The sequence below is a fragment of the Aquarana catesbeiana genome, linkage group LG07 (genome assembly GCF_042186555.1).
Source record: "Aquarana catesbeiana isolate 2022-GZ linkage group LG07, ASM4218655v1, whole genome shotgun sequence".
Taxonomy (NCBI): Eukaryota; Metazoa; Chordata; class Amphibia; order Anura; family Ranidae; genus Aquarana; species Aquarana catesbeiana.
The window spans coordinates 93,797,200-93,816,909 of record NC_133330.1 but is presented as its reverse complement, the minus strand read 5'-3'; positions in this window follow the sequence as shown (position 1 = coordinate 93,816,909).

Here is a 19,710-nt window from a genome sequence, read left to right as displayed (position 1 = left end):
GAAGAAACGGCACGAGCAAGCCGTTTCTTGAGTGTGCATGTGCCGATGATGTCGGCACATGCGGATACAGAGAATATCAACTAAAGGGTGCAAGTTTAGGAGATATTCATGGTACCTACAGGTAAGCCTTATTATAGGCTTACCTGTAGGTATAAGTGGTGTAACAGGGTTTACAACCACTTTAAATACAAACTGGCACACTCTGTTTGCAGCAGACTGAGAGGATGAGCTCACAGTGCCTCACTTCTTGTCAGAGGCACTGAGCTCAATGGATAACTTGGAGCCTTGGACCAATGGTAAAGCATCATTGACCCAAGCTGTCCAATAAAAATATTGCAGTGGAGGCTGGCCTCTCACTGCAGTGTCATAGAAAGGGGCGTGTGTCTAAAAGTCAAATGCTCCCTTCCAGCCCAGCCCTCTTAAATACAAGGAAAAATATGGGTTTATGTGTAAAAGATTTACCCATAATCCCATGTTTTTCTCACACAGTTAAAAGGGAGAATGTGAATCTGCTGCTTCTAAAAAGGTACAAGCTAAATCATATATTATTATGCTATATGTTATAAGATAATAATTTATTATTTATCTATTTACTGTGAAATTACTGGTTTGATGTTATAACTTTAAACTTCAGTAATTTATCCATTAAGCCACCTGCTTGAGTACCTTTTTTCGAAAATATAGTAAATTACCTTAAAAATAAATATATAATAATTATTTGCATATTACTTAATTACTTGCTTAGTGTAATTAACTCCTTGTCACCCAGGCCAATTCTGACACTACATGTAAAAATCATCATTTAATTGCTAGAATATTACTCAGAACCCCCAAACATTATATATACAGGTGATACTCGAAAAATAAGAATATCGTGCAAAAGTTCGTTTATTTTACTAATGCAACTTAAAAGGTGAAACTAATATATGAGATAGACTCATTACATGCAAAGCAAGATAGTTCAAGCCGTGATTTGTCATAATTGTGATGATTATGGCTTACAGCTCATGAAAACTCCAATTCCACAATCTCAGAAAATTAGAATATTGTGAAAAGGTGCAATATTCTAGGCTAAAGGTGTCCCACTCTAATCAGCTAATTAAGCCATAACACCTGCAAAGGGTTCCTGAGCCTTTAAATGGTCTCTCAGTCTGGTTCAGTAGAAATCACAATCATGGGAAAGACTACTGACCTGAAAGTTGTGCAGAAAACCATCACTGACACCTTCCATAAGGAGGGAAAACCTCAAAAGGTAATTGCAAAAGAAGTTGGATGTTACCAAAGTGCTGTATCAAAGCACATTAATAGAAAGTTATGTGGAAGTGAAAAGTGTGGAAGAAAATGGTGCACAAGCAGCAGGGATGACCGCAGCCTGGAGAGGATTGTCAGGAAAAGGCCATTCAAAAGTGTTGGGGACTTTCACAAGGAGTGGACTGAGGCTGGAGTCAGTGCATCAAGAGCCACCACACACAGACTGATCCTGGACATGGGCTTCAAATGTCGTATTCCTCTTGTCAAGCCACTCCTGAACAACAAACAACATCAGAAGCGTCTTACCTGGGCTAAAGAAAAACAGACCTGGTCTGTTGCTCAGTGGTCCAAAGTCCTCTTTTCTGATGAGAGCAAATTTTACAACTCATTTGGAAACCAAGGACCCAGAGTATGGAGGAAGCATGGAGAGGCACACACTGCAAGATGCTTGAAGTTTAGTGTGAAGTTTCCACAGTCTGTGTTGATTTGAGGAGCCATGGCATCTGCTGGCATTGGTCCACTGTGCTTTATTAGGTTCAGGGTCAACGCAGCCGTCTACCAGGATAGTTTGGAGCACTTCCACAGACGAGCTCTATGGGGATGCTGACTTAATTTTCCAGCAGGACTTGGCACCTGCCCACACTGGCAAAAGCACCAAAACCTGGTTCAATGATCGTGGGATAACTGTGCTTGATTGGCCAGCAAACTCGCCTGACCTGAACCCTATAGAGAATCTATGGGGCATTGCCAAGAGATAGATGGGAGACATGAGACCGAACAATGTAGAAGAGCTGAAAGCCGCTATTGAAGCATCCTGGTCTTCCATAACACCTCAGCAGTGCCACAGGCTGATAGCTTCCATGCCACGCCGCATTGAGGCAGTAATTGCTGCAAAAGGGGTCCAAATCAAGTACTGAGTACATATGCATGCTTATACTTTTCAGAGGTCCGATATTGTTCTATGTACAATCCTTGTTTTATTGATTGCATGTAATATTCTAATTTTCTGAGATTGTGGATTTGGGGTTTTCATGAGCTATAAGCCATAATCGTCACAATTATGACAAATCACGGCTTGAACTATCTTGCTTTGCATGTAATGAGTCTATCTCATATATTAGTTTCACCTTTTACGTTGCATTAGTGAAATAAATGAACTTTTGCACGATATTCTAATTTTTCGAGTATCACCTGTATTGTTTTAGCAGGCATCCTAGGGAATAAAATGGCGGTTGTTGCAACTTTTTATGTTACACAGTATTTGCGCAGCAATATTTCAAACGCATTTTTTATGGAAAGAAACTGTTTCGTGAATAAAAAAAAAAAACTAAAGTTAGCCCTATTTTTTTGTATAATCTGAAAGATGATGTTATGCTGAGTAAATAGATACTTAACATGTCACGCTTTAAAATTGCGTACACTTGTGGAATGGCGCCAAACTTCAGTACTTAAGAATCTGCATAGACAACACGTTACATTTTTTTAGAGGTTGCCTGTTTTTCGCGTTGCAGAGGAGGTCTAGTGCTAGAAATAATGCTCACGCTCTAACGTTCGCGGCATATGTAACCTGTGTGTATCTGGCTCTGATACTAGCCAGTGCCTCACCAGCCACTGACCTCACAGCATGTCCCTGAGTGATAGGGAATTCTATGGATCTTTATGTATATATGGCCATCTTTAGGGTTAATAATATCCAGCCACCTGGGAGATCGATACTAGCCATAACAAGGTCAATATTTTCCAACCACCAGGAAGATGGTAAAAATGAAAAGGTTAGGCTGAATTCCAGGCATAATTCCCTGCAGTGGGGCTTCTTCTGCACTGTAAGGGTTAAATAATCATTTAGGTCTGGGGGAACAAGAAAAGCAGTTTTACTTTCCCAATCCTCCGCTCTCACAGGCTTCCTCCTTGCTGTAATATGGGTTTCGGCAGCCTCTCCTGCACTCCACCAGTCACAGATACTCTAACATCATCAAGACTGATTCAAGGTCTATAGCCCTGCACAGGAAATAAGTGTAGGTAAGGGCCGGCTGCTGTGAGAGCAGAGAATCATGGAAGTAAATGTGCTTTTTCCTTCCCCTAGACATAAACAAGCAGTTTACCCCTGCAGTGGAGTGGGAGCCCCTCTGCAGGGGATGAGTTTTCCTGGAGCCAGGCTTTAATATTTCCCAACCACCTGTCAGGGCTAGGCTATTAGCAGCTCCCTTCTCCATGCTCAGGCTGCTCAGCTGCCGGCTATTTGTCACAGATCGTTGATCCTCCAGTGGCTCACTTGGTTATCTTTACCTGCTCGTCAGTCCCGCCTACAGCCAACCCCTTCTGGCTATTTAAACTGCCTTGTTCATTCCTTACTTGCCTTCTCCTTGGTCAATCTGGAGAGTCTCTGTTGTGTTCCTGTTGAAGACTTTGCCCGGCTGACATCCCTTCTGGTTCCTTATCCTATTCTGCTGCCTCCGACTGTGCTGATCTCTGGTTTCCTGATTTACTGGCTTGTCTGACAATCCGCTTTGGCTTCCGATCCCTGGCTATGTTTTGACTACATTTACTGTTCTGTAACATTTTTACCATTATGTTAAAAGATGTGATTTTTACTGCATTTTCTGTCTCAGTCTGAGTCATGGTTCCTGACAGTAGGCGAAGGCCATGAATTCAGAAGATGCAGGCAATCCACCTAGTGGTAATATTTTTTCCAGATTGGATGAGCAGGACCACCGCATGGATCAGTTTGTCATAGCGTTACAGATGCTCCTGATTCCTACTGCTCACCTGGATCCTCCCACTGTGGCTGTTCCAGTACAACCAGTGTTGCAGGCCATCCTTGTTGCTGCTCTAGTCTCTGTGCAGGCACCCGCTTCGAATATTACGTCTGTAAGAGGTTTGTCTGGTTCCGCTCCACTTCCCCAGCGAGTTGGTGGTGATACAGTTCAATTAAGAGGGTCTCTCAACCAGGTTGGGATATACTTTGAGATGCTGCCCCAGGTGTTCCCCATGGAGAGAAGCAAAGTAGGCTTCATTATTTCTCTGCTTTCTGATAGAGCCTTGGCCGGGCAAACCCTCTATGGGAGATGCAAAAACCTATTGTCCTTAGTTACCCAGAGTTTGTGGTTTCCTTTAAAAGGGTATTTGACGCTCCCAATACTCCACTTCTGCTGCCAAGAGCCTCATGTCCATCAAATATAGTACGAGTACTGTTGCCGATTACACCATTGAATTCCGTACTCTTGCAGCAGAGGTCGCTTAGAACAATGAGGCCCTCGTGGCTGCTTTTTCTAATGGTCTCTCGGATAACATTAAAGTTGAGATAGCAGCCCGAGACATACCTACAGATCTGGAGAAGCTGATCACATTTGCCATTCTCATTGACTCCAGACTCCGAGAGAGATCTTCCTTTAAGGAGTGCTTGTGGAAGCCTCCTCTACGTTTGGCTCCGAGCTTCTCAGTCCCACCCTTGCCTCCCTCACCTCCCATGCCTCATTGCCCACGCCAATGAAGTAGAACCCATGGAGTTGGGCTTCACACCTCTCTCTGTGGAGAGGGCCTTTAGGAGGAGGGAGAAATTGTGCCAGGCACTTTTTGAAGTCTTGTCCTACCCGTCTGGGACACGCTGGCACCTGAGGTCCTGTAGGGGACAGACCTTAGGTGGCATTGTTAGACTCCCAGTTATCCTGAAGGATAATGCTCTAGTTCCGGTTGCCCTTTCTTGGTCTGAGCCGTCCATCGATATACAGGCTCTAATGGACTCTGGGGCTGCAGGCCTGTTCATAGATGGTGCCTTTGTGTCTAAGCACTTGATTCAATTGCAGCTTTGTGCCACTCCACTTGCCATTGAAGCTATTGATGGGAGACCTCTACAGCCTGCCCATGTGACTCATGAGACTGCTCTGTTGACCATGGCTGTAAGGGTTTTTCACCATGAGATAATCCAATTCCAAGTAATTTCCTCACCGCATTACTAGGGATGAGCTTTCTGTTCAGGTCGAACATGAGTTCAACTCGAACATTGGCTATTTGCCCGTTCGTCGAAAACCGAACATTATGGGCCATTCGCGTCAAATTTGAGCGGCGCGTAACGGCCCATAATGCACTGCGGGAGAACAGTGCATTGCTGTATGATGATTGGCCAAAGCATGCACCATGACCTACATGCTTTGGCCAATCCCAGCGCCCTCAGCTAAGAGAGCCATAATTGGCCAAAGGCAGGGTGCCTTTTGCCAATCATGGCTCAGGGGGACTAAGTCCACGCCCCACACTATATAGGGCTGCCTGCACGTCGGCCCCATGTAGTGTGTTGTTGGCGTTTATGGAGAGAGAGTGTAATTTAGATTGAACAGGCAGACAGGTTATTCAGTTAGCTGTAGTGTATTTAATATATACACACACACAGACAGTCTTGTATATTTATATATATATCCACTGTATCCAGTTTAGCTATATCTGACTGCAGGCCGTTCCTGGTGTACTTTTTCTAATATACTTCAGGCAGGCAGGTTATTCAGTTAGCTGCAGTGTATTTAATATATATATATAACAGTCTCGTGTGTGTGTGTGTATATATATATATAGAGAGAGAGAGAGAGAGAGAGAGAGAGATCCACTGCATACAGTTTAGCTATATCTGACTGCAAGTCGTTCCTGGTGTACTTTTTCTAATACACTTCTGGCAGGCAGGTTATTCAGTTAGATGCAGTGTATTTAATTATATATATATATATATATATATATATATATATATATATATATATATATATATATATATATATATATATATCCATCCACTGTATCCATTTTAGCTATAACTGATTGCAGGCCGTTCCTAGTGTACTTTTTCTAATATACTTCAGGCGGTGTACACAGTACACAGTACTGTGCACCCATAGTGCAGTTGCTACTACATTTCTGGTGGTGTACACAATACAGTACACCCATAGTTGTTATTACACTTCTGTTGGTGTACACTGTACCGTGCACCCCTAGTGCAGTTGCTACTACTTTTCTGGTGGTGTACACAATACAGTACACCCATAGTTGTTATTACACTTCTGTTGGTGTACACAGTACCGTGCACCCCTAGTGCAGTTGCTACTACTTTTCTGGTAGTATACACAGTACACAATACATACAGTACACCCATAGTTGTTATTACACTTCTGTTGGTGTACACAGTACCGTGCACCCCTACTACTACTTTTCTGGTGGTGTACACAGTACACAATACAATGTAGTGTGGTTTTGCTAAACAAAATTTACAGCATGTCCGGAAGGCCACCAAGGAGAGGCAGACACTCACAGGCCACTAAAAGAGGGCAAGCAGGCTCTGTGTCTACAGTCGACCGTGCTGGTCGTGGACACGGTACCGTGGGGCATGCTTGTCCTTTTTTCTGCAGCTGGCCGTGTTATTGAGCCACAACATGCAGAAGAGTTGGTGGAATGGATAACAAAGCACTCCTCATCCTCCTCATCCTCTGTCACCCAGGCTGCCTGCCAATGCAGCTGCCAAAGCGGCCTATTCCATTGGCTCCATGTCAACAGTCACTCCTTCCCTAGCCCCACCATCATGCATAGAGGAGTCCCCCGAACTATTCGACCACAGTGTCGGTTACATGCTGCAGGAGGATGCGCAGCGATTTGAAGGCTCCGATGATGTTACCCAAGTTGAGGAAGGGAGTAACCTGAGCCTAGAGAGAGGGGGTGCCCAAGAAGGTCAAGAAACTGGCAGTCATGTTCCCCAAGCTGCAGCATACTGCCAAGTTTGCTCCAGTTAATGAGGAGGGAGGGGTTGATGAGGTCACTGACTCTACTTGGGTGCCTGATAGAAGAGAGGAGGAGGAGGCACATCTCCAACGAGGCAGGATGCCCTCCAGGGGGCAGCTTAAGGGCAGCCACACTATTGCATCACACACCGCAGAGCTAAGCAGGTGTAGTGCACTGCTGACTCCCCACATATTTTGAAAAGTTCTTTGGTGTGGGTCTTGACACATGTGCAGCAGATCGCACCGTTGCTGTTTGCAACATATGTCTGAAGCGTATCAAGCGTGGCCAAAACAGCAGCCACTTGGGCACCACATGCTTGACCAGACATATGACGACCTCCCATGCAGTCTGTTGGCAACAGCACTTAAAAGACCCACATCAGAGAACAAGGCAGACTTCTCCTTGCTCCTCATCAGCTGGGATCTCCAACCCCACTATACCTCCAGTCCTCTCAGAAACCTGCACTGAGAGGAATGAAGGTATAGAAATAGGTGTCCCAAGTACTTGCGGCCACCAACATCCAATTTTAGCAGGCAAATTTCCCTACCCCAGTTGCTAAACCGTCGAAAGAAATTCGGTCCCAGCCATCCACATGCTCACCGTCTGAATGCTAGCTTGGCCAAATTGCTAGCACTGCAACTGCTGCCTTTTCAGCTGGTAGACTCTGCCCCCTATCATGAATTTGTGGAATGTGCGGTACCTCAGTGGCAGGTTCCCAAACGCCATTTCTTTTCACTGAAGGCCATTCCGGTTCTCTACCAGCATGTGGAAGGCAATGTCTTGGCCTAGTTGGACAGGGCTGTCAGCAGCAAGGTGCATATTACTGCTGACTCATGGTCCAGCAGTCATGGACAGAGACGTTTCCTTTCTTTCACGGTGCACTGGGTAACTCTGCTGGCAGCTGGGAAGGATGCAGGACAGGGTTCAGTATTGTTGGAGCTTGTTCCGCCACCACGCCTCCAAAATGCTAGTGGTGATTCTGCCACAGCTCTCTCCTCCACCCCTTCCTCTTCTTCTTCCTCTATGGCCTCTTCCTCTGCAGATTTCTCTTCTGAACCAGCGGTGCTCCATAGGCGTTCAAGGGGCTACACAAGCATTCAGGCAAAAAGATGCCATGTGGTGCTTGAATTGGTCTGCTTAGGGGACAGGAGCCACACTGGGGCAGAGATTCGGTCAGCTCTGCAGGGGCAGGCTCAGAGGTGGTTGACGCCATGCCAGCTTCAGCCAGGAATGGTTGCATGTGACAATGGCACCAACCTCCTCTCTGCCGTCCGACAGGGACACTTGACCCATGTTCCCTGTTTGGCTCGCGTCCTGAATTTGGTGGTGCAGTGGTTCTTGAGCAGGTACCCTGGCTTACAGGATCTCCAGAGGCAGACCAGGAAAGTCTGTGGTCATTTACGCCGGTCATATAATGCCAGTGCTTGGCTGGCTGACATTCAAAGAGAATGCAACCTGCCCAAGAACTGCCTCATGTGTGACATGCCCACCAGGTGGAACTCAACGTTGGCAATGCTGCAGCAGCTGCACACACAGCAGAGGGCCATCAATGAATACCTGTGTGAATATGGCACCAGGACAGGGTCAGGGGAGCTTGGCTTTTTTTTTTGGCCACGCCAGTGGCTACTGATCAAGGATGCATGCACTGTCCTGTCACCATTTGAGGAGGCCACGAGGATGGTGAGCAGTGACAGTGCATGCATCAGTGATACTGTCCTTCTTGTCTTCCTGTTGGAGCACATGCTTCGTGGAATAATGGACAGGGCACTTGAGGCAGAACAGCAGGAGGAAGAGGAGGATTTCCTTACCTCTCAAGGCCCCCTTTATCCAGATACTAGTATACCTGCAGGCCTGCCGATCAAACAGGAAGAAGAAGAGGAGGATTGCGTCAGCATGGAGGTGGAGGATAACACTCAGCATCAACAGCAGTCTTCAAACGATCGTTTGCAGTCCCCAGAAACCCATGGAGTTGTACGTGGCTGGGAGGAGGTGGTTGAGGATCATGTGTTCCTTAGTGACCCAGAGGACTCAGGATCGAATGCCTCTGCAAACTTACACTACAAGGCCTCCCTGATCCTGCAAAGCCTGCAAAAGGACCCTAGGATTCGTGGTATCAAGGAGAGGGATCATTACTGGCTGGCAACCCTTCTTGATCCACATTACAAGGGTAAGGTTGCAGAACTTATCCAGCCTTCGCAGAGGGAGCAGAGGATGAAACATCTTCAGGAGGCCTTGCAGAAAGGTTTGTGCAATGCATTTCCAGAGCCTGGGAGGTTACAATTTCCTGGTGCTGGACAACGTGTTGCTGAGGCTTCGTTCAGTCACAGAAAGAGCGGTGGAGAAGGTGCCTTCAGACAATTCTTCAGTCCTCAGCGCCCAGGTCTGATCAGATCCAGCAACCATCACCAGCGTCTGAATTACATGGTGCAGGAATATCTAGGGACAAGATCAGATTCTGAGACCTTTCCACCAGAACATCCACTGGGTTACTGGGTCTTGAGGATGGACCACTGACCAGAGCTTGCTCAATATGCAATTGAGCTACTGGCCTGTCCTGCATCCAGCGTTCTTTCTGAACGCACATTCAGTGCTGCTGGAGGCTTTGTAACCGATCACAGAGTGCGCCTGTCCACAGACTCTGTTGATCGGTTCACATTCATAAAAATTAATCAGTCTTGGATCACCAGCTACCAAGCACCTGATGCTGATGTAACCAATTGATTTTTATATGGATGTGGGATCCCTTGAAGACTGCATATGCTGAGTGACTATCCTATTCCTCCTCAATCTTCATGATGATAGCTTCTAGGAATATTTTCAGTTCAGGGCACCACCACCACTGCCTAAGGCCCAATTTTTCTGCCCCTATTTAACAGGGGCGTGTAATTACAATTTTTGACCTAATATTTCACAGCAGGGCCTGTTCCTGTGCTCAACAAAAGTATCTGTGAGGCTTTACAGTGTTGTGCCACCACCACCACCACCTGAGGCCCAATTTTTATGCCCCTGTTTAACAGGGACGCGTAATTACAATTTTTGATCAAATATTCCACAGCAGGGAATGTTCCTGCGCTGAACAAAAGTATCTGTGAGGCTTTACAGTGTTGTGCCACCACCACCTCCTAAGGCCCAATTTTTATGCCCCTGTTTAACAGGGGCGCGTAATTACAATTTTTGATCTAATATTTCACAGCAGGGCCTGTTCCTGCACTCAACAAAAGTATCTGTGAGGCTTTACAGTGTTGTGCCACCACCATCACCACCGCCTAAGGCCCAATTTTTATGCCCCTGTTTAATAGGGGCGCGTAATTACAATTCTTGATATAATATTTCACAGCAGGGCCCGTTCCAGCTAAGAGTAACTGTGAGGGCTTACAGTGTTCTGGTATCACCAACACCTAAGGCCCAATTTTTCACAGAGTGTATAGGGCAGGCCGTATAGTATATACAGGCGGTCCCCTATTTTCAAACATCCATCTTACAAACGACTCCTACTTCCTACAGGAAGTGAGAGGAAATCTTCCCCTAGGAAGGGAAATTCTCTCCTATAAGAGTTAATATGGGAGAAAGGTGTCTCCACTGATGCTTTATCACCAATCCTTGTTTCTCTAATAACCCAAAATTTTCTAAATCCAATTGTCATTGGGACAGAAAGTGAGGTGAAATCTTCTGAACAGGGGCACAGACAGCAAAATAAATGTTACAGGGGTGATGATAACCCTTTCCTATGTTATCCAAAAAGCTTAAAAATAGATTTTTTGGCTGGAGCTACACTTACAAAATGTACCTGTTCCAAATTACAAACAGATTCAACTTAAGAACAAACCTACAGTCCCTATCTTGGTTGTAACCCGGGGACCGCCTGTATACTGCTGTTGTTTAGAGTATATAGGGCCTGGGGGCCCCACGCCTTTTTTTCTTTTGATTTGGGTGCGGGGTTCCCCTTAATATCCATACCAGACCTAAAGGGACTGGTAATGGGCTGGGTGGGGGGCAACATTTCATTACAGCCGCAAACAGCTTTAATTGACTTTTATTCCTTTAGAAATGTCATTTTGTGCAGGGACTGTTCTAAACACGGGGAAAATGTGCCACTTTACAGGCATACTATAGTCACACCCCTGGCACGATATTTAAAGGAATATTTCACTTTTATTGTTTCACTTTAAGCATTATTAAAATCACTGCTCCCGAAAAAACGTCCATTTTTAAAACTTTTTTTTGCATTGATACATGTCCCCTGGAGCAGGACCCGGGTCCCCAAACACTTTTTATGACAATAACTTGCATATTAGCCTTTAAAATTAGCACTTTAGATTTTTCACGTTCGAGTCTCATAGACTTTAACGGTGTTCGCACAAATTTTTTGCATGTTCGCATGTTCTGCCACAAACCGAACGGGGGGTGTTCGGCTCATCCCTACTCATTATCCAGTGGTCATTGGTTATCCTTGGTTACAGAGGCACAGCCCCTCTTTCGATTGGCATCGTTCTGAGGTCCTTTCCTGGTCACCACGATGCAGTAAAACATATTTTCAGAAAGTATAAAACAGTGGCGGCCCAATTCAGTTTAACGGCATATAGTTCTGTTTGCGTTACTGCCAGTTTAACGCCATATAGTTCTGTTTGCGTTACTGCCAGTTTAACGCCATATAGTTTTGTGGCGTTACTGCCAGTTTAACGCCATATAGTTTTGTGAGTTACTGCAAGTTTAACGCCATTTACTTCTGTGTGCGTTACTGCAAGTTTAACGCCATTTACTTCTGTGTGCATTACTGCAAGTTTAATGCCATATAGTTCTGTGCGTCACTGTATGTTTGTCACATTATATTGCACTATATTATAGTGTATCCGTGGAGTGTGTCTGTGTAGTGTGAGTACTCAAATTAAAGTGCACCAAACACCACTTTACATTGATTAAAGTGCATCTATGTACAGATTTCCACTTCTTCTTTAACTTTGCTTATAAGCACTGCCCCCTCCCTCCCAGTAATGTCTGGGAGGACAACAAGGAGAGGCAGACATTCCCTTGGCACTGTAAGGGGGCCAGCAACAAATATGTCCACAGGCAAAGGTGGACATGGCGGTCAGTCCTCAGGCAGGGCATAATTTCCTCTGTTTAGCGAGTTTGCCTGTGCTATCCAGCCACAGCATGCAGAGGAGGTGGTGGACTGGCTTACTAAACCTTCCTCATCCTCTGTCACGCAAGCAGAGACAAGTGTGCAGTCCCCTGCAGTTGCCAGAGTGGATAAACCTGCCTTCTTGTCCACATCTATTCCTGCCATAGCCCCAACATCAGCCATTGGGGAGTCAGCTGAGTTATTTGACCACAGCATCAGCCACTTTCTCCTTGATGATGCCCAGCCATTACTGGATTCAGATGTTGGTTCTGAGGTTGAGGATGACAGGAACATGAGCCTAGAGTGAGGGGAGAACACTGGTAGACAAATTGGCATTCATGTTCCCCCAGCTGCAGCGTATTGTCAAGTTGTCTCCAGTGGTAATGATGATGATAAAGATGGAGGAGATGGAGATGATGATGATGATGAGGTCACTGATGCAACTTGGGTGCCAGATAGAGCAGAGGAGGAAATTGAAGGTGAGGCGGCACAACCCCAAGGAGGCCGACATGAAGAAAGAGAAGAGAGCAGGAACCCTATTCCATCACATTCTGCAGCTGTTATCTCCTGGCCCACTCCCCAAAGCTCAGCTGTCTGGGCCTTTTTCAGCACATCTGCAGCAGATCGCACTGTTGCTATCTGCAAACTGTGTCTGAGGCACATCAAACGTGGCAAAAACACCAGCCATTTGGGTACCACATGCTTAACAAGGCATTTAACTTCCAACCACTCAGCACGTTGGCAAGAAGAGTGGTGAACTGAGACCTTGTATCCATTATAGGGGTCTCAATCGCATCACGATTAAGAACGCTTATCTGATTCCATTGATTACAGAATTATTTGACCGCCTCAAGGGAGCAGCAGTTTTCTCGAAGTTCGATCTGAGAGGGGCATACAATCTCGTAAGGATCAAGGAGGGCGACGAATGGAAAACTGCGCTTAGTACCAGGACAGGACATTATGAATACCTCATAATGCCGTTCGGTCTCTGCAACGCTCTTGCAGTTCTTCAGGAATTCATCAACGATGTGCTCCGAGATATGTTTCAGCAATGTATGGTGGTTTATCTCTACGATATTCTCATATATTCAAAATCTCTAGAGAGCCACCACACAGATGTCTCCCATGTACTACAGAAGTTGAGAGATAATAACCTGTATTGTAAATTGGAAAAGTGCGAGTTCGATCGTGAACAGGTTAAATTTCTGGGTTATGTCATTTCCACTGCCGGTTTTCGATGGACCTAGAGAAACTATCTGTAGTTGCACAGTGGCCTCGACCCGTAGGTCTATGTCGGCTACAATGTTTTCTTGGCTTTGCCAATTATTAGCAGAATTTTATCGTAACTTCTCTTCTCTGGTCAAACCCCTGACTGATATGACCAGAAAGGACGGTAACCCACATAATTGGTTTCCAGATTCTATTAAAACCTTTGAGTCTCTTAAGGCTGCCTTTGTTTCAGCTCCTGTGCTGGCCCATCCTGATTTTACGTTACCCTTCATTCTTGAGGTTGATGCATCTGAGACTGGAGAAGGCGCCCTTCTGTCTCAACGTCCTACCTCTGAGAGCGCTATGCATCCATGTGGCTCAGTGGCGGCTGATGGTAATTATTTTTGGGGCGGGCGGGAAACATTGCAAATGCAACCACCCCTTCAGGCCAGGTCGGTCAGTGCACTTACCTCAACTACGGGCGGCTTCCTCGGCTCTCCTCCGCGGGCATCATGAGCAGGCATCTCCTCCCTCCTTGGCGGCCAATCAGAACACTTTTCCTTTCAGCCAATCGGGAAACGTGTCTCACACCCGCGCTTCCTGATTGGCGGAGAGGCGATTCAGCGTTAGAATAGCGAATATTCTTTCACTATTCTAACACACCTGGGTGGGCTCTGAGCGCAATTCTCTGCGTCTGGAGCCCACCCTATTTTGAAGCCTATTCGAGCCTCTGGCTCTAATCAGGTGCTTAAAAAAAAGAAAAAACGCCGCTGTAATTGATGTGCCCGGAGTCCTGAAAGTGACCGGACGCATGAACAGGGGGTGGCAGCGGTGATGGAAAGGGGAGGTGACGCCTGTGTGCCTTTAACCACTTCCAGACCGGCTCACAACGATATACGTTGGCTGTTTGAAGAGGAATACTGGGGTTATGGTAGCAGATAGCTGCCATAACCCCGGTATCCTCTTCTTCAGCCAGGGGTCAGATAAAGTGGTCTCAGCGGCGGATTCACCGCAAGATCACTTTTATTGGGGGTGGGAGAGGGCCCCCCTCCCGCCGCACTCCGGTGGTCTCCGCCGCTTACTGGAGCCGCCAGTAGCGACAGAGACGGTCGGGTCCTCTCTCCTGCTTGGCTGGCTGCCGAGTGAGGGGAAGATGGCCCTCACTCGACTCCATATCATTGACAGTATTTTTTTCAAACTACATTTTTTTTTAATTGCATTTTTGTGTAAATATGAGATCTGAGGTCTTTTTGACCCCAGATCTCATATTTAAGAGGTCCTGTCATGCTTTTTTCCTAATAGGAATAAAAGTGACCCATTTTTTTTTTTTTAAAGGACAGTGTCAAAATAAAAAATAAAATAAATAATAATAAAAAAAAAAAAGCGCCTCGTGCCGCTGAGCTCGCGCACAGAAGCGAACGTATACGTGAGTAGCGCCCGTATATGAAACTGTGTTCAAACCACATATGTAAGGTATTGCCACGATCATTAGAGCGAGAGCAATAATTCTAGCACCAGACCTCCTCTGTAACTCAAAACTGGTAACCTGTAGACATTTTTAAACATTTTCTATGGAGCCATCTATGAGTGGGCGCAATTTTGAAGCGTGACATGTTGGGTATCAATTTACTCACAATATAAAAAAAAATTGGGCTAACTTCACTGTTGTCTTATTTTTTAATTCAAAATGTGTACTTTTTCCAAAAAAAGTGCGCTTCTAAGATCGCTGTAAGATCGCTGCGCAAATACAGTGTGACATAAAGTATTGCAAGGACTGCTATTTTATTCACTAGGGCAGTGATGGCAAACCTTGGCACGCCAGATGTTTTGGAACTACATTTCCCATGAAGCTCATGCACTCTGAAGTGTACTCTAGGGTGTTAGAAAATATATATATAATGTTTGGGGGTACTAAGTAATTTTCTAGCAAAAAAATCCTGATTTTAACTTGTAAACACCAAATCTCAAAACGAGGCTCTGTCCTTAAAGTGGGTGTTAACCCATTTTTGTTACATTCTGCAATCCTCTCTGTGGCATTATACTAATTATCCCTGTGCCTGTGTTCTGTAAGGTAAAAGGCAGGATTGTACCTGTATGAGCTCCGTTCCCGGTGCTCACCTGATTTCTCTCCTGCCTTGTCTCTCCGACTCACAGCTGCAGTGGGCAGGGCTGAGCCCTCCCGCTGACGTCAGCTGGGGAGGAGGGGGAGAGAGGAGGAGAGTTTAATGCTGCAGAGAGGATGGCAGCATGTAATATGTGAAATGAGATAGCAGGCTGCGGCTTACAGAATCACGCAAACACACCACAATGTCAGGGGCTCAGCAGCCATGATTATCATGGTCTATTTGCAGAGGGGAGGGCATAGCCAGGCAGGATCAGCCAGGAATTGCAGGTGATACAGAGGTCCAAATGACACAGCACACGCACTGTGCTGTATAACATGATTTAAGGGAACAGGATTCTTTATTTTTTTGGGGGGTTAACAAATACTTTAAGTGGTTAATGGACTGGCCGCCCCTGGTGTAGCTACTTTTCTAAGAAATTGTCTCCTGCAGAATACAATTACGAGATTGGGGACAGAGAATTGTTTGCTATCATTTTAGCTCTTAAAGAATGGAGGCATCTGCTCGAGGGTACCACTGTGCCGGTCTTCATTTTGACTGACCATAAGAATCTCACGTTCTTGTTTGAGGCTAAACACTTATCTCCCAGAAGGGCACGATGGGCCCTTTTTTCTGTCAGGCTCTAATTACATGTGGTGGCCTAGTCTTCACGCTGATGTAACCGCCTTCGTAGCCGCTTGTTCCATGTGTGCTCAGAGTAAAACACCACAACACCTTCCAGTGGGCCTTCTTCAGCCCAAACCCAATGGAGAGGGGCCATGAACCCACTTGTCCATGTATTTTATTGTGAAGTTACCCAAGTCCCAGGGCAACACAGTTATTCTTATGGTGGTTGACCGGTTCTCAAAGATGTCCCATTGTATTCCACTTAAGAAGTTGCCTACATCCAAAGAACTGGCATCAATTTTTGCTCAGGAGATCTTTTGGTTACATGGGCTACCCAAGGTTATCATTTCAGACAGGGGTAGCCAGTTTGTCTCCACGTTTTGGTGAGCCTTTTGTGCACAGTTGGGAATTCCACTTTCCTTCTCCTCTGTGTAACACCTGCAGTCCAATGGGGCCACAGAACAAGCCAACCAAGCCTTGGAGCAGTTTCTACGTTGCTATGTTTCTGACCACCATAACAACTGGTCAGACCTCTTACCTTCGGCGGAGTTTGCTCACAATAGCGCCATCAATACCGCTTCCTAACTGTCTCCGTTTATGGCAAATGATAGTTTCCAACCATCCATGTTGCCTGACTCATTTGTTCCTCAAAGAATTCCTGCATTAGAGGAACACCTCTGTGATCTTCGTTCCACTTGGGTGCAGGTCCAAGAGTCCTTGCAACGTCCCAGTGATAGGTACAGACTCCATGCTGACCGCCGACGCCTACCTGCACCTTCCTACCAGGTTGGGGAGAGGGTCTGGCTGTCATTTCGTAACCCTGACTTCATGTTCCCTCATTGAAACTGGCACCACGGTATATTGGGCCTTTCCGCATTCTCCATAGGATCAACCCAGTGGCTTACGCATTGCTTCTAACATGCGTATTTCAAATGTATTCCATGTCTCCTTAAAACCTTTGGTGTGCTACCGCTTCACCACCTTGGTACCATGTCCTTGTCTGGTTCAGGTTGGGAAACATGAAGAGTATGAGATACAATCGATCATTGACTCCCGTAGGTTCCGTGGGCGCATACGGTACCTTGTTCATTTGAAAGGGTACAGTCAAGAGGAACATTCTTGGGTCTCATCCTCGGACGTACATGCTCCTGTCCTTCTCCGTGCTTTTTATAGAAGTTTTCCCCTCAAACCTGGGGCCCCTCCGAGGGGGAGGGATTGGTGAGGAGGTGATACTGTCAGGGCTGGGCTATTAGCAGCTCCCGTCTCCATGCTCAAGCTGCTCAGCTGCCAGATAATTGTCAGCAATCTTTGATCCTCCAGTGGCTCACCTGGTTATCTTTACCTGCTCGTCAGTCCCGCCTACAGCCAGCCCCTTATGACTGATTCGTGGTTCCTGACACTACCAGGGAAATGGTAGTCATGAAATGGTTAATATTATCCAGACAGATTCTAGTGTACCTTGTGTTCTAACCTCCATTCTATTTCTCCAGATACTTCAATCAGTGTTGCTCTACATTTCCATAGGACAGAAATTCTGAACCAGGGTGCCACAGCATCCTGGTGTGCTGTCTGGTTTTGTCATGGGTGCGGCGCAGTAGCTGAAATTTTTCCACAGCAGCATGTGTTTTATTAATAAAAATACAAGGCTTCCTGTGAATGGACAGGGTGCATCCCGCCTTTATTTTGTTCTGGGAAAAGGATGGGAAGTCCCAGTCCCACTGGAACACTGTATAGTGTACGTAGCTCATGCTACATTCATTTTATACAGCTTTCCCAGCAGGCACATATATTAGTAAAGGAATTAGTTTGTTTGGACCAGCTTGATTTAAAGAAGCAGCTTAATATTTTATTATAGCATATACAATTGTGACTCAAGTCATATTGTAATTGAATGTTTTTAAAAATCACCTTTCCTTTTCAATCTGCAGGGCTGTAATTTTTTGTAAAATGCAATGCAAATGAAAATGTAATTTCCTGCTTGTGTGATTGGCTCACTGATTTTTGGCACCCCCTGCAACAAAAAGGGCATTTTTGATGAGATACTCCCAAATGGAAATCACATCTAAAGGGAAGTAGGCCCTGCCAATTTCCTCACTAGAGCCCTGTAGGTGCAGCAGCTTAATGATAATTATAAAACCACTCCCATACAGATTCACTCAGCACATGGACACAGACACACAAACAGCTATACCTTCAGAATAACAAAAGGTAGGAATCTGCAACAACGTTTGTAAAAATCCTTGCAATGTACATGGATCACTCAGAGGAGAATGTTTTTTTTTTTCTCAACGAAAGTGGAGTTACTCTTTAAGGAAGCACACATATTATGTGGTTTATAATTGGAGGGGTAGCCTCTATCACACACACCTTAGTACAACTTTGCCCTCCCTTGCAACTTTACATATAATTTCTCCTGTGACAAACCCAACTGGGACAGGGGCTTTTGGAGGGGACTGCAGGGTAGCTTCTTTCCTACTGACTATAGGCCCTGGCTTTTGAGGGAGCTCTATTCTTTGGGAAGTGTGTGCCAGGGGAACATTTGGAGTGGTTTTGCTTTGGATTCGGGTCTATGTCTCCCCAAACACACAGACTCTGGGAATCTAGGATCTGGATACAGATTTTGGACCTCTGTGCCCAAACCAGCAATGACTGCTTCACCCCCCCCCCCTTCCCTCCTAGACTCAGAGACTCAGAATAGATGTTAATATAATCAGTGCAAAACAACCTGACCCTGGTGTCTCCTGCTATATTCTGTCTACTAAGGTGTCTTTCTCTCATATAATAGTATAATTTTCCCATTGTGTGCCTTGTAGGTGTGAGTTCCCATTGTTAATTGAGTCACCTATTTTCTGTCCGTCTGCTATTCCTCTTGGAGATGTGAGTAGCATTGTGTCCACTTTACCTTGTTACTAAACTATTATGGGATGTTTATATGTTTATTTTAATTAGATTTTGGGGGGTAGGGAAGGGAGAAATACCTTTTTGGGGACCCCTCCCCTCACTCCCTTATTTCTGGCTTTGGGCATACACAGTTGCCCACAGCCTCCTGAAATACCCCCGTCATGGATCTCAGGAGGCCATGGGTACACTGTAAAACATGTGCAGCATAATCAGGGAGGCCGGTTGTCTATTCATGGTTTTTGCAATTACCCCTCTGATGATGCAGCACATTTTTTTATTTTAATTTTTTAAGCACATGATTAGAGCCTGAGGCTCTAATTGACTTAAAAAGGGTGAGCTCAGGCACAGAGCACTGTGCCCTGAGCCCACCCAGTTGTGTGACATTAGTGAATTAACATTTGCTAATGTCTTCCTGCTTCTCCTCCGGGACAATCAGGAAGTGGGTCCTGAGACCAGATTGGCCAGGGAGTCTTAGGACATTAATGCAGCCTGATCAGTGCCCATCAATGCAGCCTGATCAGTGCCCATCAGCTCAGCCTTACTTGTGCCCATCAATGCAGCCTTGCCAGTACCCATCAGCGCAGCCTTGCTAGTGCATGGGGAGAGGAGAGCCGCCGGTTTACACAGAGCGGGGTTCTCCTGCTTACCCAACATGGCCACAGTGTCACACTAAGTCCCGCCTCCTGGACCAGGTCCTACGATGGATGTCACACATCCTGGCATTGGACCAGTGTGACGTCCATCATAGGA